The 27,993-nt window shown below is 45.7% G+C and overlaps 1 long non-coding RNA gene across 1 annotated transcript in view; it reads left to right on the plus strand.

Moving 5' to 3' along the window:
* Nucleotides 1–7,949: 7,949 nt before the first annotated feature.
* LOC113267378 (uncharacterized) overlaps nt 7,950–27,993 on the plus strand; it is a 75,034-nt gene continuing 54,990 nt past the window's right edge. Inside the window, exons 1-2 of the long non-coding RNA XR_006411309.2 lie at nt 7,950–8,008; nt 24,177–24,307. This is a non-coding gene — a long non-coding RNA (uncharacterized LOC113267378). The remainder of the gene's footprint in view (nt 8,009–24,176; nt 24,308–27,993) is intronic.

Raw genomic sequence — 27,993 nt, forward strand, 5'->3', positions numbered from 1 at the left:
GAACCTGTGTGGACCTTTGTGGCTGCCTCAACCAATTAATTGTGGGCACAAGCGATGGGATAGGACTTCCAACGCTGGATCATAAAAATGCCCCGCACGTCCATCTGGCTGTCTTGGGACACTTGTCCCTGGAACTCACCTGCCATGCTGTGGGGAAGCCAGTCAGCCGCTTGGAGAGGCCACGTGCAGGCACCCTGGCTGACAGCCCCAGCTGAGGTCCCAGTGTGATGGACGGCCAGCATCAGTCCTCGGATACGTGAGCAAATGACTGAATCTTTAGAGGATTCCAGCCCCTAGCTTTCCCGCCACCCCAGCTGATGTCACATGGAGCAACGATGAGCTTTTACCGCCAGGTTCTGCCCAAATGGAAGATTCATAAACAGAACAAGTGACGTTGTTGTTTTAAACCCCTCAGTGTAGGGGGCCTGTTACACAGCAGTAGATGGCTGGAATTGCTTCTCCACACTGTTCCCACTAGTATGAACTGCTCTGCAGCGAACTTCTTGAGGCCTCTTGTCTTCTGTACATTCCTGAAGGTTTCCCTAGGGAGACGTCTAGAAGCAGCATTGCGGGGCCCAAGTATAAGCCTCACAGGGAGTCCTGTAGAGCAGCTAAAATGAATGAACCATGCCTACCTCTAACAACGTGGGGCCGCCGTGACAACTATCCAGTGAGACACACAAGTTGCAAAATGATACCGTGTGGTGTTACACATGTGCAGTGCTCAGAACTCTGAGAACACTGTATGTTGTTTATGTTACACACATGTAGTAAAAGTGTGAAAACATACAGGGGAGCAATACATAACTGAGGGAGTGTGAAGCTTTCGTAGTACCCATAACACTTCATTTCTTTAAAAAAAACCTACAACTGAAATCTAAAGCAAATACTACCATCTTGACATCTGTTAAATCTGGGTGTGGGGATATATGGGGATTGCTCTTTTACATTTTTCTTCATATTTTTTATAAATGTTATGTATTGATGTTATGTTATTAATAGTTATGTGACTATTTCATTATTTAAAAATGTTTTAAAAATCTCCACTTGAATAGAATTGTGGCAACAGTAATTTTGTCCCTTGCGATTTTCTGTGATTTTCTGTTTGATCACATAACTCAATGATTAAAGCAAGACGTTTGGATTTTGACTGACTGATCATCCAATTCAAATACCACCCTCTTCCCACATGCGTCTTCATCCTGACCACACTCAAGGACTCTTCCTTTAAGAAACAATCAGAGCCCCCTACGTTTCCCCAACTTTACAGGAGATGGTCCCTCTGTCTGGAATAATAATCCCGGAGATTTCATTTCAATAATCGTTCTCACACCTCGTGTCTCATTCAATCCCTGCCAGGCCCGGTGACAGGTGTTATAGCCTACCACTTGCTGGGGGCTTATATGAGCCAAGCACCATGTCAAATGCCTTACATGTGTTTTCTCTTTTAAGTAGGTCTGTTATTGTCTTCGCTTTTTTGCAGACAAAAAAACTTTGGCTTAAATGTTAGTTGCTTTGGTGGTGGTGGTGGTGGTGGTGGTGGTGGTGATGGTGGTGGTGGGGGTGGTGGTGGTGGTGGTGGTGGTGGTGATGGTGGTGGTGGTGGTGGTGGTGGTGGTGGTGGTGGTGGTGGTGATGGTGGTGGTGGTGGTGGTGGTGGTGGTGGTGGTGGTGATGGTGGTGGTGGTGGTGGTGGTGGTGGTGGTGGTGGTGATGGTGGTGGTGGTGGTGGTGGTGGTGGTGGTGGTGGTGGTGATGGTGGTGGTGGTGGTGGTGGTTCTTTTCCCCAAACGTTGGCGGCAGAGCAAGAGCCAAGCCCAGACTTTACTGAGAGTCCACACCTTCGCCCATTAGACCCTCCTGCCTCCTGGAGAAAGCTGTTCTCTTTCTTCTCAAACTACAGTTAAACAACCAGATTCTCAGAGTTTCTCTCCTTATCTACCTGATGAACTGTTCATCCTGCTAGATGCACTGCGACATCACCTCGTTTGGGAAGCCCTCCTGGGGCCAGACCCTCGAGCAGAGCGGTTCTTCCCACTTTACCACCGGCGGGTTTATATCCTGCCTTGTCCTCCACTTCATCTGTGAGCTCCTTCAAGGCAAAGACTGGCCAATGCACATTCGTATTCCCAGCACCTAGAACAGCACTGGACGTGTTATGGGCACCTTGGCTTTCCAGAAATGAATACTGATTAGCACCTGCCTCGCTCAGTCCCTGAGCGACACACCTGCCCATTAACTCTGGTGACTAATTCATTCCACCTGTCTGCACAGGGCACAGCTTGTGCAAAATTGCTCACAGACAGCCCGATGATTTCTCTAAAACAAAAACAAGAAATCCCTTGTTGTGTTTACCAAAGAAACTTGAAGGACTGCCTGACTTAAAAGCTGGGATTCAAAGATAGATACCCCGAAAGCCCCGTAAGAGTAATGCTAATAGAACCAGAAGGACTGTGCATTGGGTATATAACATGTGCCAGGAACTGGGCCAAGCCATAGACATGGGTTTAATTTTCACAAAATAGAAGGAACCATAGCTTTTCTTTTTTTGATGAGCAGTGTGTTCTGGTTTCTGTTAGGGATGGCCCAAATCAGAATTTGTCGGGGAGGATTGGAAGAGAGGATAGGAGGTCTTCATTCAAAAGCTTTGTCATCTTACCATCAGCTGGTGAGAAAACTCCCCACAATGCGGCTTCTCCGAGCCCAGGGTGGCATTTGTCATATCCTGGGGGGCAGGTGCCGCATGCCATTTAATGACATCATCATGCCATGCTTTGTCAATATCTCTTTTCAAACTGCCTCAGGAGTGACAGGCAATACGGTGTGGACTGATCTGCATCGTGACATTAGATACTGACAAAGTCTCTTTTATCAGGCTTGCTTTTCTCAGGCAGTCTTGAAAGAATGTTGGCATGGCGCTGTTTCTTCTCTTTCGACGCCACATTCAGTTCACTCCTTTAAAGCCTCCGGTGAGGCTGTGCCTAGGAAGCTGCAAAGCCACACTAGAGCAGCGGAAACCGGTGACTCGGGTGACCCCAGGGCTCTGCGTCTCGGCTTCTTGTCTGCTCAGCAGCCACCATCCGCTAGCTGGTGGATCGGCCAAGTCTCACCTCTGACAATTTTGCTAAAAGGCAGAGATCCCTAGTGTGTATTAAGTCTGTGCTGGGTGACAGGTGTTTAACCTGGTTCTGTGAAAGCTTCAAGGGAAATTTAAGGTTTGGTCTCTGCCCTCAAAGAGTTTGCTGCCTGACTGCAGGGACAAAAGAAAGACCTATGAAAAATTTATAAAACAGTTGCAAGTATGTCTTGTACCCAAGTTCAAGTGCCCATGAGTAAAATTAGACATTGGTCAAGATGGAGGGGGGGAGCAATGGAAAAAAAGCAACTTCCCATTCTTAACCCCATAGAATCTTATCTAATCTCATGAAACTCAATCTTGATCTTCCAGGCCCCAATCATCCATGGTGACAGGAGCCCTGAAACTTCACTTAAGCCACCAGAAGTTCACGTAGGGTCTGAGTTAACCAGAGTTAAAGGTATGATGAGAAAGGCTTTCTTATCTCCTCTCAGATGGTCAGCAACTAGGCAGGATTTAGCTCTTCCTTCTTGGGTCTTGTGCTAAAGTTATTAAGTGGTCCAAACAACTATCCCCAAGCAAAACCCTGGTGAGAGCTCTAGGAAACTATGTCATTATATCTATAGAAAAAGCATTTGACAAAATCCAACACCCTTTCATGACAAAAGTGCTAAAAAAAGAGACAAAAAAACCTCCAAACTACTCAGTAGAGAAGGGAAATTTCTCAGTCTGATAAAGGACATCCATAAAAGACCCACAGTTAACACCATACGTAATGGTGAAAGACTGACTGCCTTGCCTTTAAGAACAAGAATAAGAGAAGGCTGTCTACCCCTGCTACTTCTATTCAGCATTGTGCTGGAGGTTCTAATGGGGGGCAATTAGGTAAGAAAAAGAAGTAAATGTATCCAGATAGCAAAGGAAAAAGACATGACACAAAAACACAAGTGACAATGAGAAAAAGAAATAAATCAGACTTCATCAAGATTAAAAACTTTTTTTTTCATCAAAGGACACCATCAAGAAAGTGAAAAGACAACCCCCAGAATGGGAGAAAAATTTTACAATTATATATCTGAAGGGACTTGTATCTTCAATATATGAAGAACTCCAACAGCTCAATAATAAAAAGACAACCCAATTTAAAAACAGGCAAAAGATAGGCATAGTGATTTCTGCAAGGAAGTTACAGAAATGAGCCATAAACAAAGATGCTTACTGCTATTAGTCACCAGGAAAATTCAAATTAAAGGGAAATACCACTTCACACCCACTGGGTTGGCTATAATAAAAAACACAGAAAATAACAAATGTTGGCAAAGATGTGGAGAAACTGGAACGTCATACGTGGCTGGTGGAAATATAAAATGGTACAACCTTTTGGGAAAATAATCTGGCAGTGTTTCAAAAAGCTAAACATAGAATTATGTATGACCCGGCAACACCACTTCTACCTGTATACCCCAAAGAAATGAAAACATGTGTCCGCAAAAAGTTATATGTGAATGTTCATAGCAGTATTATTTATATAAAAACCAAAAAGTAGAAATAACCAAGGCAGATGCTTAACCGACTGAGCCACCCAGGTGCCCCTGAACTGTTCGATTTAAAATTGTGAATTGTATGGTACATGAATAAAGTTGCTAATGTTAATGAAGCTGTCGCGAAAAAAGTATCAGTGATAGTATAAGACTCTTTGGGAATAACAGAAGCATTAGCAAATTAAATGCATACTTTAGTCGGAAGATGCAACATGATTTCAGAAATGTTGCAAAGTGCCTCTTGGAATAGAGAAAACTTGGTAATATGCCCATTTCATAGATGAGGAAAGTGAGTCCTAGGGAGTTTAATAATTTGCTCAACGTTATCTCATTAGTAAGTGTCAAGGTCAGCACTTGGGTGCAGGACAACCACTGTCATGTCACCTCCAGGGATAGTGAATTCTTCACCTTAAATTTAGTCTAAGGAAACTGAACAGTGTTGATTCTGTGAAAAGCTTGGTGGAGTGCGTTTGAATATGGACAGTGGACTCAGGGAGATTCCAAAGGAGGCTATCCTTTGGAGCCCAGGCCGACATCTCTGCCTGCTTTGGCATGGGGTCCAGGATGTGAAAATGTCTCGTTGTGGGGAGCCGCACATCCCAGGCCTGTGCTCGGCGGACCCAGCAGCAGCAGGCATGGGAAGCTCTGAACCTGGCCACAGGCCTGGGGCAGAGTTGGTTGCCCCATGTGGCTGCGGCCTTATCTCCAATTGACTTACCCAACCCCTGGGACCATCATCCAGACTGGGTTATGTACCTCATGACTGTCTTTTGTTTTCGTCTTCCCTCTGATTCTGAGCACACAGTGGTTTCGGAGTGTGAGCCCAAGAGGACTCGTTGTGTTGGAGTCAGAGCAGCTCTGTTCATTCAGTGTCAGTAGTCAAGAGGCCATGGGTTCCTAATAGCCTTTTTTTTTTTTTTTTTTTAATTTAAAGAGGTTCCGGTGTGCTGTGAAGTTAATTAAACCATGTACTGCCTTGTCTATTAACTTTATGGTTTATGAATTCTCTATTTTATGGACTAGAAACCCAAGTGCAGAGGACTTGTGTCTCATTCTGGGTAACCCAGCAGCCACGGCTCTCCAGAGCCTATACTATTAACCGTGTGCTGGTTATTGTACTCACATTCATGTCATCCACCTGCCAGCAAGGTCCGGGTGTGGGGTCAGGACCATCGTGAGGAGGGCATTAACTTAGGGGAGTGCTGTCAAGTTTCCAAAGCACCGTCCTCTTTATTCTCATTTTTCATTTCGATTCTCATTATAATCCCAAGCTTATAGTGTTATTCCTATTTTTCAGTTGAGGAAACTGAGGCTCTGTTTTAAGCTTGGTAACTTGCTCAAGGTCACATGCATAACCAGGATTGGAACCTTGGAATGTTGGACTCTAGGCTGAGCTTCTTTTTCTGCCCACTCCTATTTCCTCTTGGTTTGTGACCGGCTAAAATTACTTGTGGGTTCACCCCCCTCTTCACCTGCCCCCCCTTCCCCATTTGTAACCTAGTGAAATTAATTTGGCTTCAAAGGACACCCACGAAGACCTTGAGCAAGAAAGGAGACATGAGTGGGCCATACGAGCCTGTGGGGTGTGTGGCGGAGAGAGAGGTGGTACCTTGTCCTTGGCGATGAGGGTGGGGGAGTTGGGGGGACAAGACCAAAAATTGTAGGTGCCTTGAACAGGCTAATAATTTGTCAACTCTTTCAAACCAGTGACCTCACTCTCTCTTTTTTCATTAACTGCTTTGTTTTCAATTGAAAAAGTAATAAATGTTCATGGTAAAAAAATTCAAAGTACTTCTCCCCATACCTCCGCGCCCCCCCCCCCCCAGATGCTCTCAAGAGAGGACAGCCTGTCCTGTATCTCCCTCAGGAACATGCTAGATACATACAAACATACACTTCTTGACTTTTATTTTTACAAATGGAAACATACTCTGTACCCTGTCTTATACCTCCTTTTATTCCCCTGTCTTGAAGTCTCTTCCATATTAGCTCACATAGATCTCTCTCATTATCTTTATTCTGTTACAATCGCACAGTGTGCTATCCTATGGATGTTCCTTAATTTATCTAACCAGCCCCCATTGCTGGGGTCATTCAGGTTATTTATAAATTTCGGCTGTTACAAACAGTGCTGGAAAAAATATCCTTGTATGTTCATTTTCAAGTTTATCTCTGTGATGAATTCCTCGAAGCTGAATTGATGAAGAAACTGCCGAATGCAAAAGAAAGGATATTTTACTCCCGATAGAGATTGCCAGATTGTCTGTCATGCATCAATCCGAACTCCTACCACCAGGCTCTGAGAATGCCTGCTTCCCCTCAGTGTGACATCATTTTTCCATCTGTATTAGAAAGTGTCGTGGGCTGAATAATGACCCCTCAAATACATCAGGTCCTAATCCCTGGATCCTGTAAAAAGTTACATAACATGGAATAAGGGTCTTTGTAGGTGTGATTGAATTAGGAACTTTGAGAGGGGGAGATTATTCAGATGGACCAGTGTAATCACTGTCCTTATAAGAGGGAGCTGGAGATTAGATTACAGATGAAAGAGAAGATTTTGTGATGGAAGCAGAAGGAGGCAGAGAGAGAAAATGCCACATTGCTGGCTTTAAAGATTGAGGAAGCAGCCATGAATCAAGGGAGGCAGCTGGAGAATTTGGACAAGGTGTAGAAATAAAGTCTCTCCTAGAAGCTCCAGAGGGAGCACTGCTCTGCCAACACTGTGATTTTAGCCCTGTAAAACCATTTTGGACTTCTTGCCTCTAGAAATGTAAGAGAAAAAAATTTCTGCTGCTTTGTTATAGACACAACAAGTAGCTAATACAGGAAGGAAGGCTTAGTGCTCTAGGGAGGAGGGGCAAAAGGAGGGCTGCTGTTCCTTGCCCCCAACACACACACACACACACACACACACACACACACCCACCCACACCCACACCCACACCCACCCACCCCTTTGCTCCCTGCTCAATGGGCCAAACCAATTCCCCTCTGGCCCCAGGCCTAGAACCCTTCCCCCAGCAGAGCATGCTCAAAGCCTTGCTGCTTATTAGCCCCACTCCGGGGAAGGTGATTTACGCTAATGTCTGTTGCAAACAGCATGTTAAAATATTTCCTCCAACCACCTACAGATCTCACTGAAAAGATATGGACAAATACCATTTTCTTCCCCCTTCTTCGTTTCCAGTAACACCTATAGATTTGCCCTTGCGGACCTCAGGTGCACATACACTTGGGATTTTTACAGCACTAGCTTTGCGACTCCCTGCCGCAAAGCAATTGGCCGGGAGGGACCTAATTGGATATAATTTCGGGACTGCGTGGCTAGTTGGTCTCTGGAGGCTGCAAGGTCTCTTTGAGTTGGGGCTCTCCTGGTCCTTGGGGTGAGGTAAGCAATCAGTGTGACCTGGCTGGGAGGGTTTCTGTGACCTGGCTGGGAGGAATCCCGTCTGAAGTTTGATACATACGTTCAAAGGCTCAAATCTGGCTGTGGGAGCTCCCTGAGGAAAGGGAAGGAAGTGAATTGTAGGGCAGATAAATCCTGTGTCAGACACACATTTTGGTAGCTGTGGTTGGCAAGTAGATGCTTGATATAAAGTCCAATTTGTCCTTTTTTTTTTTTTTTTTTTTTTTTTTTTGCTCTTAAGTAGGCTCCATGCCCAGCGTGGAGCCCAACTTGGGGCTTGAAATCACCATCCTGAGATCAAGACCTGAGCTGAGATCAAGAGTCCGTCACTTAACTGACTGAGCCACCCAGCTGCCCCCCCACATGTCTGTTTTTAGTTGTCAGGAATATCCCCCCCCCCCCATTCCCTGCTTCTGGCTTTCCAGTTCCTGCTCTGGGCCGAGCAGGTGAGGCTTATAGGGGAATCTGTTCTCCAAGCCACCTGTTAGAACAGTCCTGGGCTCCTCCACATCTCCCTCCCAGGCAAGTGGGTCAGGCCGTGCAACAGGATGACAGTCTAATTATCCCAACCATCAGAATCTTCTTCTGTGTCTTTAATCTACCTTGGCAATCAGTGGCTTGTCATTTCGAGGCCTCTTAATTGGCTGCATGATTGACAAGGAGTGTGGGGGCTTTTTATTTTAAGAATTGAGGAGAGCCTATGCCTTCAAAATTAGCTCAGTTATATGATGCCAGAGACCTAGTTTGCACCCAACATGGGCTAGAATCTGATTTTTTTTTTCAGTGACTCTGATCCCAGGTAACTAGTGAGAATGATGAGAGAAGAGCAAACAACTTTCTGTGTTTATTATTTACCTTCACCAAAAGTCTCCTCAGCCCTAGGTTAACCTGACATTCTTTTTCAACAGTATTATAAAAAAGACTTCTATGGTCTGAATGTTTGCGCCTTCTCAAAATTCATATGTTTTGGTTGCAGGTGATAGGAATGTAATTCATTTTTCTTGTTGAGATAGCTTGTAAGTCCAAGCTTTGAGCTGCTTAGAGTTACAACTGGATTTGAGTGCTTAAACAGTATGGACAGGGCTCTGTCACTTTTTCCATCTCTGTGTGCTGCCTACCTTCTGGGAGGTTCTTTCCTTCATGGGGTGGGAAGGATGGCCCCCTAGCAGAGCCAGCCTTTCCCTAGCGGTCCACTCTTCCAGAGAATGAGCAGATCTCTCTCTTGGGAATCCTATTACCCTAGCCTTCCTGGAAGGTTCTGACTAGTCCCTCCTGGGCCATGCACCCTCCTCTCGGATCAAGCACTGGTGGCAGAATTCTGTGATGAGCCAACCCCTCCCCATCCTGTCATGTGACCAGAAGGATGAAGAAGGCGCTGTGGTTGGCAAGTCTCATCAGAACCACATGAAATAGTTGAAGCATCTTTCCCCGTGGATGGAGAGGGCCAGCCAGCAAAAGACAAGTATCCCCTACAGACATTAGAATTGAAATGATTTCAAATGTGGTCATCCTGGTAGGTTCTTTGTCTCCACTTTTTCTTCTGAAGAGCCTCTCTTCGTTGACAGGAGAGCCCATTATGACAACCAACTCCCGGAGTTGTCAGAAGGGAAGGTTCTGAACGTGTGGGAAGCTGCTACCGTGTATCCATTCTCTGGGCTTGGTGCTGGTGAAGGGGAATAGAGACCTCACTGCTCAGAAGTGATTCTCACCTTTCTGAAGGATGGCAGTGGCTGGGGGCTCTTTGGGCAGGAGCTGATAAATACGGGGAAATAGGGGCAGCCCCCCAGGCTGTCTCCTTGTCCGCCTACAACCCCTCCCAGGCCTGTCTTCCCTATTCCTGGTCTTCCTCATGGTTTGGCTGTGGCACTGGCGCAGACTCCGAGAGAATGTCTAATCAGAGGCTTGAAAACTTGCTGTTTTCTCTTTTCTGGCCTTTTGTAAGCTCTGAAGAGAACCTTTCCTTTCTGGATTTTCTCCCCTTTCTCTGCCCGTATATTTCATAGACTATGTAAACTGGGAGGAGGGAGGAAAAGCCTTTGGAAGCTTTCTGGCAGAAAAATCCTTGGAATTTACCTGGTCTCTTTGCCCATGTGAGACCGAGGTCCCTGCTACAGCATCACAAGGTCCTCAGGATCTCGGCATAAAGACTCCAAGGGATGGGGAGCCAGCCCCCTCTGTGGCTGGCTGATTCCATTGCTAAACATCTCTAGTAGTTACAATGTGTCTTAGTGGGAGGATAAATCTGCTTGTTTGTCTTAGTTCTGGCACATGGAATTTGTCTCACCTTCTGTAGCCATTTAAATATTGGAAGACTGCTTTTATGTTCTCCTTAGCTAATATTTACTGAACACGTACTTGGTCTAGTGCTGTGCCGAAGCCTTGACATGGTTATGCTCACTTAATCCACCCAACAAACTGTGATATAGGTGCCTTTTTTATGCCCATTTTATAAGCGAGGAAGCTGGGGCACAAAGAGTCATGAAGCTGACCTGTCAGCTTGGTCTGAGGCCAGAGCTCATACTTACAACCCCAGCAGCACCCCAATTTCTTTTAACAAAATAAACCATATAAATTCAATGTACTGAGTAATCTAATACCTTTCATGATGGCCTTTAAATATCCAGAAGGGCTCAAGGAAGGGGCCAAACTTTATAAGCAGTGCAGAGAAGGTGTGGAGACTCAACCCAGGGAGGGTAAGGAGGCAGAAGCCAAATTGGAGCCTCCCCAGGCCCTGAGTATCCACCGCCGAGGGCGAAGTTGAATTGTGATGGGTTAGGAAGAGGGCACTGTAGTGCAGTTGTCCCCATCAGAGGTTCAGGGGACCTGGATTTTATTCTAGGCCCTGCCAAGGAATCACATTAAGTACCATGCTTCAGTTTCACCAACTAAGAAATGGGGATACCCTGTAGCTCCACCCACTTTCCAGAAAAGTTATAAGAAACCAATGCCCTAATAAAAGTTTTAAAGTCCTTGAAAAAAAGAGTGGTAATAGAAAAATCCAGCTTTACATTTATGTGCGTATGTATGTATGTATTTGACACACAGAGAGCGCACACATGGGCATGAGTGAGAGCAGAAGCAGGGAGAGTGGCAAGCAGAGGGGAAGAGAGAGGAGCAGACTCCCCGCTGAGCAAGCTGGAAGTGGGGCTCCATCCCAGGACCCTGGGATCATGAGCTGAGCAGAAGGCAGATGCTTAACCGACTGAGCCACCCAGGCGCCCCTATCCAGCTTTTCTTTTCGATACTCAGTGCACACGGGCCAGTTTCTGACTGTAACATGGATTCCTTCTGAGACCAGCAAAGAGTCAGCCAGAAACCTATGATGTGACGAGTATGTTCTAGGATAGACTAGACGGTAAACCATTCCTCTCCCATGAGGCAGGGATGGGGATGGGCTGAGAGGAGGGATCATTTAGTCTCATGAAAACACCTGCTTCTCTCCACATTGGTGTGAATAAATGCGTCTTGCTCTTACTGGCCTCTTTGATGATTCTCAGAGTCAACTTAACCGTTTGTTTGTGACTTAATTTGTGTAGCTGGAACAGTTAACGTCTAAGCTCATTATTATATTTGTTCTCTCCTCTCCCACTGGGCAAATTTAGCTTTGCCTTAACCACTCAGCACAGTGTGCGTACAGATTTATCTTTCCAAGTATTCCTTTCATGCTGGAATTTCCTGGCTTTTTACCCGCAGAATAGAGTATAACCTCCCCAACTGCTCAGCCTCCCCAGTCTGTTCCCAGCTCGTCCCTCCTGTATCCTCTCCCCCTTCTTTCCTGGAGGAGCTGTGTATTTCAGGCAGTCTTGCCTTCCAGACAATTCACATAGCTGTGCCTCCATCCCCACCATCAATTTTGGAATATCTCCATCACTCTCAGGAAACCCCAGTGACTGTTACCCATTGCTCCCTCCCTCCCTTCCGGCCTCCCCAGCACCAGCCCCAGGCAATCATTGATCTACTTTCCTTCTCTAGAGATGGGCCTATTCTGAACATTTCATGTAAGTGGAACCCTACAGTATGAGGTCGTCCATGACTGGCTTCTTCCACTTAGCATGGTCTTTCCAAAGTGCGTCCATGTCGAGCATGGATCGGTACTTGGTTCCTTGTCATGGCCCAGTAGTATCCCATTGTCTGGGTGTACCACATTTGTTTATTTACTTATGGACATTTGGGCTGCTTCTACGTTTGGGATATCATGAATGATGCCATGGAAATTTGTGTACAAGTGTTTGTGTGGACATATTTTCATTTCTCTGGGGTATATACCTAGGAGTGGAATTGCTGGGTCACTGGTAACACTCCGCTTAATCTTTCGGGAAATTGTCAGGCTGTTTTCTAAAGGAGCTGCATCATCTTCCGTTCCTACCTGCCGAGTGTAAGGGCTCTGATTTCCTCCGTGTCCTTGCCAATGCTTGTTACTTTCTGTCCTTTTTATGCTAGCCGTGCCAGGATGTGAAGTTGTATTGGCGTTTTGATTTGCAGCCCCTTGATGACTAATGATGTTGAACATCTTGACAGACTAGTCATTTGCTTATCTTCTCTGGAGAAATGTCTTTTTGGATCTTTTGCCCATTTTTTAATTGGGTCATTTGTCTTTTCATTGTTGAGTTGCAAGTGTTCTTTGTATATTTAAGATACAAGTCTGTTATCAGATCTGTGATTTGGCAAATATTTCCCCCCATTTTTGTGGGTCTTCACTTTCTCGATGGTTGTCCCTTGTAACCTAAAAGCTTTTAATATTGATGAAGTCCAGGTGATGTATTTTTCCTTTTGTTTCTTGTGCTTTTGATGTTATGTAGAAGAAACCATTGTCTAATCCAAGGTCACAAATACTTATGCCTTTGTTTTCATGTAAGAGATTTTAGTTTCTGCTCTTACATTTCGGTCTATTATCCATTTTGAGTTAACTTTTGTATAAGGTGTGAGCTTTGGGTCCAACTTAGTTCTTTTGCAGGTGGATATCCAGTTGTTTCAGCACTGTTTTTTGAAAATTCATGGGTAAAGAATAATCTTACCTGGGAACTAGCCATTTCTGCCAAAGTACATCCCAGCTATTCTCTATACCATAGAATAGCACCACCCTGGCCTGGGCTGATTGGATTCTGACACAGCACTGTTGCATGTACTTATTGGACATTTGCATATCTTCTTTGGAAAAATGTCTTTTTAAGTCCTTTGCCCATTTTTAAAATTGGGTTGTTTTGGGGCGCCTGGGTGGCTCAGTCATTAAGCGTCTGCCTTTGGCTCAGGGCGTGATCCCGGGGTCCTGGGATCGAGCCCCGCATTGGGATCCCTGCTCCGCTGGGAGCCTGCTTCTTCCTCTCCCCCCCCCCCCCGGCTTGTGTTCCCTCTCTCACTGGCTGTCTCTCTCTCTGTCAAATAAATAAATAAATAAAATCTTAAAAAAATAAAATAAAATTGGGTTGTTTAGTTTTTGTTGTTGTTGAGTTATAGGAGTTCTTTATATATTCTGGATAGTACCCCCTTATCAGATATGACTTGCAAATTTTTTCTCCCATTCCATGGGTTGCCTTTTCATTCTCCTGATTGTTTCTTTTGATGCGGAAGTTTGAAATTTTAATGTAGTCCAGTTTGTCCATTTCTTCTCTGGTTGCCTCTCCTCTTGGTGTCATATGCAAGAAATTATTGACAAAGAGCTGTATTGTCTTTTGAATGACCTTCCAATTCCCACATTTTGTCTCAGTCCCTGTGGGGCCTGACCCTCTGCTTGCGATTTTCAACTTCCTTATTTCCATGTTTATCCTATTAATAAATTATCCTCTCCTAAGGTGACCTGGATATACGTCTCTAGTCTTGGAAAATAAAAGATGCAACAAAACATCTTTCATCTACCAAATAGGCATGGTATTCTGTGTTATGGGGCAGCATTTTCCAGTCCCTTCACTGAAGCCTCTCCATGCATGCAGTAAAAACAATGTATAATGAGACGAACATAAGAAATGCCATGAGTCTACCTCTTGTATGTCCAAACTGCATATTAGCATATTAAAGTTTCTGAGAAGTCCTGTGATAAAGAAGCCAGTTTTAATTTTGTTAAATGATCAAACTCATTTCCTTAGGGGAAGACCTTTATTCCCCAGCACACCATTAACCTGCCCAGGGAGGTTTCTCCTAAACACCCCTGGGAAGCTCAGTCTTAAAGAAAAGTGAGGACCAAATGAGCTAACATCCATGCACCTGCAATGTTGAGTAAGCATTACTGCCAATCGAAAAAAACACACCTTTATTTTTTGTCTCCCCCATCCCTTGTACTTTATTCAGTAGGGGTTACTCCCCCTACCTATTCTAGCAAGTCACTTGACTTTTCTGCTCAAGTGCTGTGATGATGTTAAGTCCCAGAGTCCAAGTTCAGGAATTAGAATGCTCTAAGCTATTCAGCTTAGTTCAGGCATGCTTCAAGCTGTCCCCTGCACTGGAGAAGGGGTCACTGCTGATCCCTCCTCTCCTGGCTCTCTGCTCATCTCCTCATCTACTCTTTACTGCCATTTGGACTTTTCCTTGGGGAGGGAGGAGAGCTATGGGAGAGGACAGCCCGCACTCTTCTGGGTGACTCTGCTCCCCCTGGGCTTGGTGATGGTCAAGGCCTGCTCTTAATGGCAGGTACCTTTCTGGTCTCTTCTGAGAGGTCCTGCTGAGCCCCAACTCCGGCAGTCCCTTTGGCTCAGGCTGGTACATCTGTGTCCCAAGGGATCCTTCCTAGCCCACAGTCGTGCAGCAGGCAGCTCTGTACACTGTGTCTTCCCTTCAGAAGCCAGTGCAGCTTTAGAGATTAAGTTACCCACTGATGGCCTTGACTTTGTGCTCTGCTATTATGGTGACTCTGTAGCATGGCTACTTCTGGTGTGGGGAAGCACTCCCCCCCACCCCCACTCTGACCATTCCTGCAGAGATGGCAAATCCAACATGGCAGCCTTGTCCTGCGGCCCCACCAGAGCATTTAATCAGCATTCACCCTGAGTGGGGTGAACACCGTTCTGCACCTAGGTCCACGTAAGATTTCTCAGCTGTGAGGCAGGACAGTTCAAAGCCCTGGTCTTGGGATCAGAAGGCGATACCTATATCCCTCCCCTTGGAGATTCAGTGAGGCAACTAAGAAATCCTCTCACCTTTTCCCTCACTTTAATTTAAATCCCTGGCCTGTTGAGGGATCCAGGAACAGAACATCTTTTTTTTTTAAATTTAATTTTATTTATTTATTCGACAGAGATAGAGACAGCCAGTGAGAGAGGGAACACAAGCAGGGGGAGTGGGAGAGGAAGAAGCAGGCTCATAGCAGAAGAGCCTGATGTGGGGCTCGACCCCAGATCGCCAGGATCACGCCCTGAGCCGAAGGCAGATGCTTAACCGCTGTGCCACCCAGGTGCCCCCAGGAACAGAGCATCTTGATAGGTTAGCAAGTCGGCACATGGGAGGTATCATTCTCACGTCCCTTTGAACTCTTGACATCCATCATATGGGCTCATCACTTAAAATTCATGCTGGAATAGTATTGTTCTAACATCTGGTCACATATATCAAACCTCTAGCACTGCCTAACATATGACGGATGCTCAGAACATGATCTTTGTTTTGCCTTCTCTTTCACTCAAAATGAGAACTTCTCCATTTTTTTCTGAGCCAGCTCCAATAATTTCTCCTCTGGTGAGTCCTTCCTGATCAATCACCCGAGAGTGACAGCCCCTCTCGTGGCACTTGTAGGGATTCCTTTGTTGCTGGGACCTACCTGGGACTTGGGGACCCCAGACTGGGAATAGCTACTATGTAAACCCACTAAGGTCCAGAAAGGAGACCTGAATTCAGTGAGATCACACAGCTAGTTAGTGTGAAAGCCTAGAATAGACCAGGTGTCCTCACTCCCAAATGAGTCTTCAAATAAAGAGCAAACTGAGAAAACAAATATCAAGAAAGAGAGCGTATCAATTCCCCTCCTGGTATTTACTGACCATTCTTCCCCATCCTTATTTCCAGGTGAAGCTGCCTAGTAGAGCGTACGATTCACCCTCACTACAGTTGACTCACTCACTTTGCTGTAACAACACATTTATCTCCAGATCCTTAGATATGCAGAGCAGATCCTATGGCCAGTATTAACTAATAAAGTCTCAAGTCCCTGCCACCAACAGGCAGGTGTTGGCTAGCCTCTTGAGTGCCACAATTTGTAAATTGCCCCATTTAGGGGTGGTCTTTTTTTTTTTTTTTTAACTCCAGCTATTGAGATATAATTGAGATATAACATTATATAAATTTAAGATGTGCAGTGTGTTGAGTGGATACACTTACATATTGCAGCATTATTACATATAACCTTAGCCAGCACCTCCATCCCATCACATAATTACATTTTATCTTGTGGTGAGAACATTTAAGATCTGTTCTCTTAGTAGCTTCTAAGTATGTAATACAGAATTATTAGCTATAATCACCATGTTATGCCTTAGATCCCCAGAATTTATTAATCTCACAACTGGAAATTTGTCCCCTCTGACCAACATCTCCCCATTTCTCCCACCCCCCAGCCCCTGGCAGCCACTGCTGGACTCTGTTTCTGAGCTCAGCTTTTTTAGATTCCACATATGAGTGAGATCATACAATACTTGGCTTTCTCTGATTTATTTCATTTAGCATAATATGGGGCTGGTCTTTACAATTTATTCTGGAAAGCTATTTTTTTGTGTGCCTCTGAGGTCCCCTCAGCAGCTGATGAAGAGCTGCTCCCCATCTCCCCATGGCCTTGCTTGCCGTCAAGGTCTTGTTTAGCTATATATGCTTTGAAAGGGATCTCTGAGCTTTGGGCTCCAAGTGGGAGTGGGGTTTTGATGACCTGAAAAGGAACACACCCTCCCCACCCAAGGAGAATAATGTCATTGCACAGCCTCTTAACAATGACCAGCCCCCTCAAAGTGAAGGCTTTTTTCTTTTTTTCTTTTTTTTTCCTTCCAGAGAGTGGAGAAAGTCTCCATGGAGAAGCATGTGTTTTTGAGAGATCTTTGGCTAAAGATTAAACTTCCAAATCCAAGCAGAGCCAAATTGTATATATGCTATGATAGACTGAATTCCTGGTGAGCAAACAGCATGCTCCTCCCCCTCCCACTGTGGGGGATGTATCGGTGCCCCTTTGACATTGGACTTGGCCATATGACTTGTCTGATGGAATGTTAGTAGATGTGACTGAGCAGAGACCTTAAATGTGCTTATGTTATTGTGTGTCTGTTACCTGTCAAATATCAAGGAAAACTTGTCCTGGTTAGCTACTCATAGCTAACAACAACTTGTTATTAGCTACTCATCCCAAGACAGTGGGAACTCACGAGATGCCTTTTCTCAGTGTTTATCGGTTTGTTCTTAGTTTGAAGGCTCATTTGGAAGTGATGAGAACTGCTTCTATCGCAGGTTCTCACACCAGCCCGCTACGTGATCTCACCAACAGCACATCTCTCTGGGTCTTTGTGGATTTGTCTGTAGAGTAGCAGATTTGAAACCAGCCTGAGTCAAAGCCTCAAAAATCCCTGGCAAGCCCAGCGGAGCCACAGCTGACATGCAGAGCAGTAAAGCAAGAAAAACGGACACCTGTAGCAAGCCACTGAGTTTTGGGGTGGTTTGTTACACATATTTGTAGAAATAAATGATAGTTAGGCTGAGATTAAAAAAAAAAAGTCAAAGCCTCTGAATGGGGTAGAACAGGTCCCTATGACTTGCTATGTGTTGGAAATTTTCCAACTGAAAATAGAAACTTTTATCTCGGGCCATTGCAGCTACTGTAAGAAAAACAGAGGGTCACCCAGTGAGCAGCACAGGCCATGCCCCTGAAAATTCTGGGCAAGTTCAGACCCCACTGAGCTCTAGAGCACTACGCAGCTGGAAAGAGGTGTAGGTGTCAAGCATGAGAGACTCGTCCTGTCCAATGCATTCGCTTCACCATCAGTAACACTGAGCACGTACCATCTGCAGGACACTTCGTGAGGGTATCTAAGGGTTCTTGTCTTTTCACAGCTCTGCCAGAAAACCACGTTTATTCCTGCCTCAGGACCTTTGCTCTTACTGTTCCCTCTGCCTGGAATGGTCTTTGCTGAGATCCTCACCTGACATGTTGTATATTTGTTTGTTTGTAGTCTTTCTTCTTCCACTAAAATGTAAGCTCCCCAAGAATGGGATAGAATCTGTCTTATTCACTATGGTCTCCCCAACTCCTGAAACATTGTACATTCTAGGTGCTCAGTAAATGTTCCTTTAACAAATGAGCAGTGTGCTTACAATGAGGCAAATATGGAGGGGTGAAGAGAAAGGAAGAGTGTGTATCCGGGACAAAAATGAGCCATTTCACCTACCGGAAAGAGCAGAGCTTCTAGAGTCATACTCATTCTGCCATTAACTACCAACAAGCTCGGGCAAGTCATTTGTATTTGCTAACATCACTTTAGCTGCTGTAATAATGGGTCACAATAGTCACAGCTTAAACAATACAGTCATTTATTTCTCTCACTTAGAAGTCCTAAGAGAGGGGTGCCTGGATGGCTCAGTTGGTTGAGCGTCTGACTCTTGGTTTCAGCTCAGTTCATGATCTCAGGGTTGTGGGATCGAGCCCCATATCAGGCTCTGCGTTCAAACTGCAGAGTCTGCTTGTCCCTCTTCCTCTGCCCTTCCCCACCTCGCACATGTGTGCACATGCACGAGTGTGCTCTCCCTCTCTTTTTCTCTCAAATAAGTAAATCTTTTTTAAAAGGTCCTAAGAGCTCGTCTTGGGCTGGTGTGGTGGCTCCGCAGTCATCAGGGACCCAGGCTCCTTCTGTCCTACTGCTCTGCTGTCCTTACACAGGGCTTCCAGCTTGCCCAGATCAGGTGCCCTGGTTCCTCTTGTGTCTACATTCCAGCCTGCAAAGAGGAAGAAGGAAGGAAAGGAAGTCCTCCCTTCAAGGGCCGGACTCAGTTGTTCTACTCATCACTCCCATTCTCAGCCCATTGGATAGAACTTAGTCGTACGGGCACACTTGACTGCAAAGAAGTCTAAGAAATTTGTTTTTAGCTTAGTGGTCATGTTCCCACCTAACGCATTCTATCATCACAGGAAGGAAAAATGCGTCAGTAGCAATCTCTGGCACATTCTTCCTATCAACCCACTCCCAGCCCTCAGCCCCTGTTTAGTTTCTTATTTGTAAAATGTGTCTCACTATGTTACAATGAAATAAAATGAATTATTTGGAAGCGTTCTGTAAGCTCCAAAGTTCTATCCATACTTAAGTTACCAACTGTAAATGAGAATGTGAATACCAACAGAGGGTTTTTGGAATCCTAGAGCAGGGGAGATTCATTCTAGCTGCAATGAGAAGAGTTTGTGTAGCACGTAGTTTTGAAGCTGGGCATTGCAGTATTGATTGGCATTTGTTAAGGAGGGATATAAAGACCACAGCATGGGGTGGGGGGCATGGAAAGCATCTTGGGTGATGGGGAAAGTAAGATCAAAGGTAATAAGGTGGGGATTTATTTATTTATTTATTTATTTATTTATTTATTTATTTGACAGAGACAGAGACAGCCAGCGAGAGAGGGAACACAAGCAGGGGGCGTGGGAGAGGAAGAAGCAGGCGCATAGCGGAGGAGCCCGATGTGGGGCTCGATCCTATAACGCCGGGATCACGCCCTGAGCCAAAGGCAGATGCTTAACCGCTGTGCCACCCAGGTGCCCCAAGGTGGGGATTTAAATGCATGTTTGAGACACTACACAGGATACAGTTAGAGGGAGGACAGGGGCAAGAGAAGGACAGTGGACCAGGACAGGCAGAACATTCCTACCAGGAGCAGGAGCTGAGGGGATTGAGATGGGAGGATGGGTAAGACATGATCTTCTCCACAGTGACATCTGTGCCTGGAAAAAGATGGCCTTGGGGATTGATTGGGAAGTCATTTGGGAGACTTAGGAGAGCCTGTGAGATGGGCGCAGGCCTGAGCCAGGACTGTGAGGATGGAAAGGTAGGGCTGGATGTGGGGGCTCTTGTACATGTGGGAGCACCAGACTCGGCAGCAGGTGGGCTGGAGTAGAGAATAAATAGGCACTGATTGGGGGATTTGCCAGGTACCACTGACCAGGAGGGAGGCCCCAGAAAGGGTAAATTCCGGAGGAAGAATGTAAATTCAGAGCGTCCAGTGTGAGTCTGAGCAGCCCCCAACAGTGGGAAACTTGAGGTTTGCATATAAAATTGAAGACAAACTACTAAAGAATTTACCAAAATGATAAAGACGCTTCATGAAAATACTGTTGCCTCTTGGAGCGCATCTAATGTCGAACCGCTCAGACAGCACAATTAAAATGCAGTCGTGGGGAATAACTTCTTTCCCTTTCTGGAGCCCGGGCTTCTATAACTCACTCTTTATGCCCAAGTGAGGTTGGGCTGTGTCCTTACTTGACACGTGGAGGACAGTGACGAAAGCCCTGCAGGGTTAGGAGCGCCTCTCCCCCAGGCTGGGGAAACATTTGGCCATTTCTTTTCTTTTCCCCAAACATACTCCTTTAGTCTGAAAACATCCAGACCTTAGTCCTCGGTCCAGCTGTGAGAAAACCGTTCCAGTTTTTGCTCATAGTGGCAAGAAGAGGTTAAAAATATCCTCTTGAGCTGAATCACAGATGAAAAATGAAAACTGGTCAGAAGGATTGTGAGGTTTTTTCCCCTTCAGAATTTTCCGTCGTTGCCATAAAATTGATTATGCAAACAAGTGCAAACTGATTTTGTTTAAACATGACCTTGAGAGTTTTCACGGACAGTGGAGGTAGAGATTGGAGATTTCTCCTCAGCCATGCAGAGTTCACTGGCCCCACCATTCCGCTCTGCAAAACTCCCAGTGACTGTCACTTCGTTCTGTGTAATTCATTTCATTTTGTTGTAGATTTGACCTTGAACGTCCTGAGCTGGGAGACAGAATTTACCAACCACTCATGGCTATTATGATCATTTCCCCTATATGTTTGGAGACCCATGTGGTCCAGGCTAGGAATATTCATAATCCACCAAACAGGAGTAATTAAAATGTAACTAAAATCCTATGTTTGCGTCTGTTAGAGAACATCAAAGACTTAGTTCCTTTATAACGTATCACAATACTTTGTAAACTTCTCTCTCTCTATATATATACCCCCAGTACTCCCCTGTGGTTTCTCTCTCTCTCTGTATCCCCCAGCATCTCTTTCCATCTCCTTCATGTGAAATTAGCATGGTCTCTCTCCTGCCGTGAAATAATACTTCCTTTTTAGAAAGGTAGTAAGCAAATTCAGGGCTTAATATGCAAATAGAGGAGATGAAATCTGGGGGCAATAACACATTAGTCATCTTTCCGACCCCTTAATTAGATACCATAATTCATTATTTATATTATGGCGCCTGAAAATGCATAATAATAGCCAACTTTTATGCAATGCTTTACCATTTCCAAAGTGCATTTATATCCATAACCCCTTTAGTGTTCACGACAAGAAAAGCATTGTAGTCACCACCCCTGTTTTACAGATAAGGAAACTGAGGGGAAGTGGAATGAATGTCCCCAAGTCACAGAGCTGGGAAAAAGAACCCGGATTCCAGTACCAGTTGTGTGGCTCCGACAACCTCAGTAACGTCACGGTCCCCACTCTGGACCTGGCTTCAGAGGCTCGGCTTCTTGGGGACCTGGGAGTCCCATCAGCGGGACTGCAACAAACTTCCAGCTGGGCTGCAGGACGGGGACAGCGTGGCGAGCTGAGGAGTCTGTGGCACAGAGTTGAAGGAGGCACTTGCTGACCCTTGGGACTGTGCAAGTGCGGGGTCCTTGACTCAGACACCACTGGCCCTTCACTCTCCTCACCCTAGTGGCACCCCTGCTGGGGTCCTCTGGGAAAGAGGAAAGGAATCCCAGCCCTTCCGCCCTCCTCTCCACACCCAGCACAACCTGTCTCTGAAAACCGAGAGGAGGGCAGCACCTCGCTGACCTTCACAACAAGGCAGGAGGCTTTCGTGGGGCTGACGTGGGCTTTCGGCAGCTGCAGGAAGCTGGGGAAGGAGAAGCGGGTCTGGCTGACTCAAGGGAACAACAGTAGACGTTTATGGCGCCACTTAAAATATCGAACATGGGATGGGTCATTTACTATTTCGTTGGTGATTTCATTGTCTCTGTACTTTGCCAAAGGTAAATGATTCATGTTCCTAATCTCCCTAGAGCAGGAGACTGACTTCAAGCTCATTGTTCAAAAAGTGAGACAGACAGTGGCTACTGCTAATGTTTTTTAAAGAAATTAAGTCTCTCTCCTTTTCCTTTGTCTTTTTTTGGCACGTGAGTGAAGGTGACTTAGCCTCCGTCGCTCTGGCTAGCGATCCTCTCCCCATTGGAGAGTCGGGAAGGTGAAGAGAGAGCACCGTGAGCAAGAACAAGGACCCGAGTGTAGACGTGTCTTTGATGCAGGATGAGGGGCGGGTCTCAAACTTTTCATCCCGAAGGGTGAGAGCTGTGCCTGAAGCCAGTTGACAGACCTAGTCTCTACAAACACACCTTGCATATGAGGTGGAAAAATGCCTGGGTCCTAGGCTGAGTCTGTCACTTTCGGGTAACCTAAGCAAGTCTCTGGGCCTCTATACCTCAGGGGAAAAATGAGAGCCCTGGTTTGGACTAGAGATGGCAAATAGACATTAATAGCCTTGGAATTCTTCCCGGGCAGCCGTTATTCATGAGCACTGCAGGTGGATTGACGGCAGTGTCGTGCTGCTGAGTGTTTAACAACGGGCTCGCTGTGGAGCAAAGTCCTAGTTTGCTGGGTTTGCCCATTTCTCTGGTGTAAATGCTCCCACCGTGGCTGGTTTCCAGCTTCCGTCACAGAGTCCCCGAACATGCTGTTGGAAGAGGTGTGCATTCTTGGCTCTCACAAGCTCCAGCACGTCGCTGAGTCACAGAGCTTGATGGCTCTTTCCCTTCCCTGCTTTAGCTGACCTCCAAAGTGGTGTTTGTTTCCAATAATCTAGAATTTGGTATCCCGCTCTAGTCGGTAGCACCTCTTGGGAATTTGCATTTCCTACGGTCACTGTTTTTTCTGAGTTCCCCAAAAGGCAGGACTGCGTGAGGGCTTGGTGTAGACAGTGAGAGTCCAGGGTGCAGAGGTGAAGAACGGGAAACCGAGAAACAGGCAAGAGAAAGAGGCAAAGCAAGAATGTAGGAAAGGTGACTGGCTGCTCCTACTGTCGCCTGAGAAGTCCCATGAATTGCATCTCTGGGATGAGCTAGAGGGAACAAAGATGGCTGTATCCACTTTGCCTCCGTACCATGAGTCAGAGTTTGGGCCATGGGCATGAGCTCCCCTGTGCTTCCAAGGCCGTGCTCACAGGGACTCTAAGCACCAATGGAAAAGGCATAGCACAGGAAGCGGGAGACACAGGCTTGAGTGGAGTGTTGTCAGGTGGCCCCCTGTGTGAAGCCGGCTGGTGTCTCTGAAGAGCTAGTCCTCTCAGCGGTAGTTGGAGTGGAGACCACTAAATATGCGGGAGCTGAGGTAGAGGGCCTCAAAACTGTCTGGAAGTACCCGTGTGGAAAGGTATGCAGTGGCCCCTTAGCTACTTCGACTTGTGCGTGTAACTCTGACCTTGATGAAGGTGCTTTTTCTTTACAGCCTGGATGCAGATGCTGGCTCTGCTGCTAACTAGCTCTGTGACCTTGGGCAAATCACTTAATCTCTCTGAACTTCAAATTTCTCACCTGTGAATTTGACATAAAAATAACACCCAACCCAATGGATTGATTGGTGGGAGGACTAAACGAGTCACAACCAGTGAAATGCTTAATACAGTTCTTGACATAAATGCTCAACTAAAGTGAGCTTTTATTAGAGTGTGTCACCATTTTTGAGGAAATTTGTACAAGACCTGTATGTTAATACCTGTGACATACTGTATTTTCCTAGAATGGTCACAACAGTCTTTCTGGACTTCCATGCTTTTCAGACCATGCCACTCTGCCCACTGAGCGTCTGTGTCTTTCCCCTTGAAACTGGGTGGACACTTGTGACTGTCCTGACCAACGGAGCATGGCAGAAATGATGCTGTATGACATCTGGGCTAGGTTAGAAAAAGGATATAGCTTTTGTCTTGCATTACTCCCTCTCTCTTTCTCTCTCTCTCTCTCTCAGGATACTTGCCCTGGAAACCTAACCAGCATGCTGTGAGGAAACTCAAGCCACTTGCAGAAGTCCTATCAGGTGCTCCAGCCAGTTGCCCCAGCGAAGGACACTGCCAACAGCCAGCTTCGACCGCCAGCCACGTGAGTAGACAAGCCTTTAGATGATTCTAGCCATCGTCTTTGGAGTTTTCCAGCTGAGGCCCCAGACATGATGGATAGGAGACAGACTGTCCCCTTGTGCCCTGTCCCAATTCATGAATCAACCCCCCAATGAGAGAAAATAAATATTGTTATTTTAAACTATTAAGTTCTGGGGTGGTTTCATAGCAGTAGAGAACGACTGACCTACCAAACTTTCATGCAAGTCCCTTTTTAGCCTTTGTTTCCCAGATTAAAGAGTGCTTGCTTATGAAATCTGTCTTCACACAGGTGAGTACCCTCCCTTGAATTCCTGTGTCGCGTTAGTTCTAGCAGAGCCCTGAGGACAAGGTCGGTGGGAACACCTCTGCGTTTGTGGCAGAAGCATGGCGCAGGGTCCAGGGGTCTTGGAAGGGAGAAAGAAAAGGAATTGAGGAGGGAAAAAGGAGTCAGAAAGAAAAAGAGGGGGCAGACAATGGAGGAGAGGGGCCTATGGCCTAGGAGGCTGGCGGTCTACACCAGGTAGCCTTGGATTGCCAGTCATGTTGCTGACTCACTTCCAGGTAGGCCCTGGATGAGCCTCTCTGCAGGAACGTGATGAGTCATACACACAACCAGACAGGGCGTGGGATGGCGTCTGCCTTTCTGCTTCAAGGCTGGGGATGTCAGCTGGGTATCATTAGATCTAACTGATTGATCTACCACTTCCTGTCAGGCTCTGTGCTGGGCTCTGGGAATGGGAGATGCTCCAAGCCCTGCCCTCAAGGAGTCAGAGTCCATTCGGGAAACAGTTAACAAACAGTTCAGCCACTCAGCATTTTTTTCCAAGGGAGACCTCGGCTGCTAAATATGTGGGCGGAAGTTCTGAAATGTTAAATGTGGGGTGGGAGGTGGATAGGAGGCAGAACCTGACTGCTGCATGGATTTAATTAAAACAAAAATTCTGCTTTTTATTTTGAAAGCACTTGGTTGATGTTTATTAAGCATCTGGGACTGATTGGATGGTTCAATCTAGAGACTTGTGTAAATAAAATGGTAATATTTCCAAATTGAGTATATTTGGGTCTGATGGTTAGACTTTAGTTAAGACACTTTTGAAGGGGCTGAAACCAACTCAAACTGGCCTGAGTAGAAAAGGAGTTTATTGGCAGATATTCAGACACATTCATGGAGACTCGGTTTTTCTCCATCTCTAGACTCTGTCTTCCACCATGCTGGCTTCAGCCTCACACTCCCCAAGATGGTTCTAACTTCTTCAAGCTCTCCCCTCATGGTGGCAAGATGGCTGCACAGTGCCCGCCTCTCATCCTCTCAGAATCCCCCTCTTCTAGCCCAGCACACCTAGCAGAAGTCTCTAGTTCAGGGTCAGGGTCTTCTGTCCAACCCTGAAACTTTTACGGTGGCCAGAGTAGGACTGATTGACTGACTCAGGCCCACAGCATTTGCCTAACTGTGGAGCTGGGGTGGGGGAGATGAAGAGACCCAACCAAACCACATGGATGAAGAGTTAGAGAGCTTTGGATCTCCACACAAAAATCAGGACTTCCAGCAGAAAAAAAGAGAAGGAGTGCTGGGGAATAAAATTAAATGGCCGAACAATGGTCCAGAGACAATGAGACAGTGGGACATCTCGGGAGCAGTAGAAGGAAGCCGAGCACATGAGGGGAGTTAGGCCAACATGGTTCTGGAGTCTGATTCAAATTGGCCTTCACTTGTGTGACAGAGAGGCTTATTGGTCACCTAATACATACACATATATATGTTTCCCTTTCCATTGTAGAGTGTGCCAGTCATGGAGGTGTATCACACCTATCTTAAAGAAAGAACTGCCATTTAGCTGCAAGGACTAGAGTTAGCTTTGGAGCTAAAGCCGTGTGCTTCCAGGGCATCCCCCCAGCCAAAGAGCATGGCCGTTCCTGCCCAGCACAAGAGGTTTCCGATGGGCATTTGCTCTGGATCTCCCTGTCGAGTTGGCTGGGACTTTGTCAGATCTGCTGTGCAGTCTGAGGCTCGATCCCTGAATCACTGTGTAGAAGGTCTTCCGTGGATCGGGAGCATCCACGTGGGACTGTTAGGGAAGCAAAAAAAAAAAAGTATCTTTGGTAGTATCTGTCTGCATTGCCGGCATACTTCCTTATAATTCCTACTCTGGTAAATATAGATCTTCAAAGTGGAAATATTGGAAGTAGTTTTAAGAAGAGCTTGGCTGTTGTCTTAGTTCGTGCTGCTATAACAGAATACTGTAGACCGAGTGTCTGTAAAAACAACAGAAATTTCTCTCACACAGTTCTGGAGCCTGGAAGTCCAAGATAAGGTGCCAGAAGATGGGTCTGGTGAGGGCCCACTACCTAGTTCATAGATCACTGTCTTCAAGTTGTGTCCTCATATGGGAGGGAGGACAAGGGGTCTCTGTGGGATCTCTTTTATTAGGCCACTAATCCCACTGATGGCTCTACCTTCATGACCTAATCACCTCCCAAAGGCCTCACCTCCAAATACCGTCACAGTGGGGATTAGGTTTCAACATATGAATTTTGGGAGAACCTAAACATTTAGTGTATGGCAACTGTCATTAAGTGGTTGCCCTTAACAAAAGCTCAAAACAACCCTGAAAACCCAGCTATGGTTCAGTGTTTTAAATAACATTTCATAAAAATGTGACACATACGTGGAAAGGTGCCCAGAATATAAATGCGTAAGATCAACGAATTACTACAAAGCAAAACACTGCTGTACTCACCATCCAGGTCAGGGAAAAAAAAATGTTTTCACCCTAGATGTCCCCTGCCTTCCCCCCACCATACATCCCTTCTCAAAATGCTTGACAAGTTTCACATTCTGAATTTAGTACAGGAAACAGATTTGTTCAACCCCTTTAGTCAATGGACTGACACAGTGGAAAAGGTACAGAGAAACTTTCTCTTACTGGTTTTGTTTGTTGGCTTTAAACTTAAAGAATAAGTTTTATCTTTAAGATGTCACATCCCAGAACATCTCTCAGGCACTGGACAAGGATGGGGGGATGGGGAGAGGCAGAAGTTAAATTCTGTTCTATCCTTGTTCAGGAGTCTAATCTTGATAAGCAAAGAATGTAATTAAAATGGATTACAGACTATTAAACACAAACAAGAGCAAAATGATTGCAGTGTGTGCAAGCCAGTAATTAAAGCCTTAAAAGAGGAAAAAGTCACCATCACTTAAAATGTTTATTTGTCAAGGTTAGTAACAAATATTGACATGAGAGCTTTTTTCTTTTCTTTTCTTCCTAGCAGCAGGCTCTCAGCAATTAGTGATGCATATTCCAGAATCAATATGGCCTCAGGTCCAAAGCAGTAGGCTCCATACATTTTAAAATTAGTCAGTGTAATAGCAGACTGGCTCCATAAAGCCCAGCCGCTGGGAGCATCATTCAATTACTGCTCATTACAAGACAAAGAGGAGCGTGTCAGGAATCACGTCTCCTTAAATTTGTTTCATCTCAAAGATACGTTCTTAGGATGACCATCAGGGAGAGACTTCTTAATGGCAAAGGATTTCATGTTTTACCTTTGCTGTTGCAAAACTTGACTCCATAAGGTGGAATGTTTCTTAAAATTATAGTTTCAGTGATGAAAAGCCTGGACTCTGGGGCCAGGCTACCCGGATTCAAATCACAGCTGTATCACTTTGTAATTGTATGACTTTGGGCA

This window comes from Ursus arctos, unplaced genomic scaffold (assembly GCF_023065955.2).
Source record: "Ursus arctos isolate Adak ecotype North America unplaced genomic scaffold, UrsArc2.0 scaffold_25, whole genome shotgun sequence".
Lineage (NCBI taxonomy): Eukaryota > Metazoa > Chordata > Mammalia > Carnivora > Ursidae > Ursus > Ursus arctos.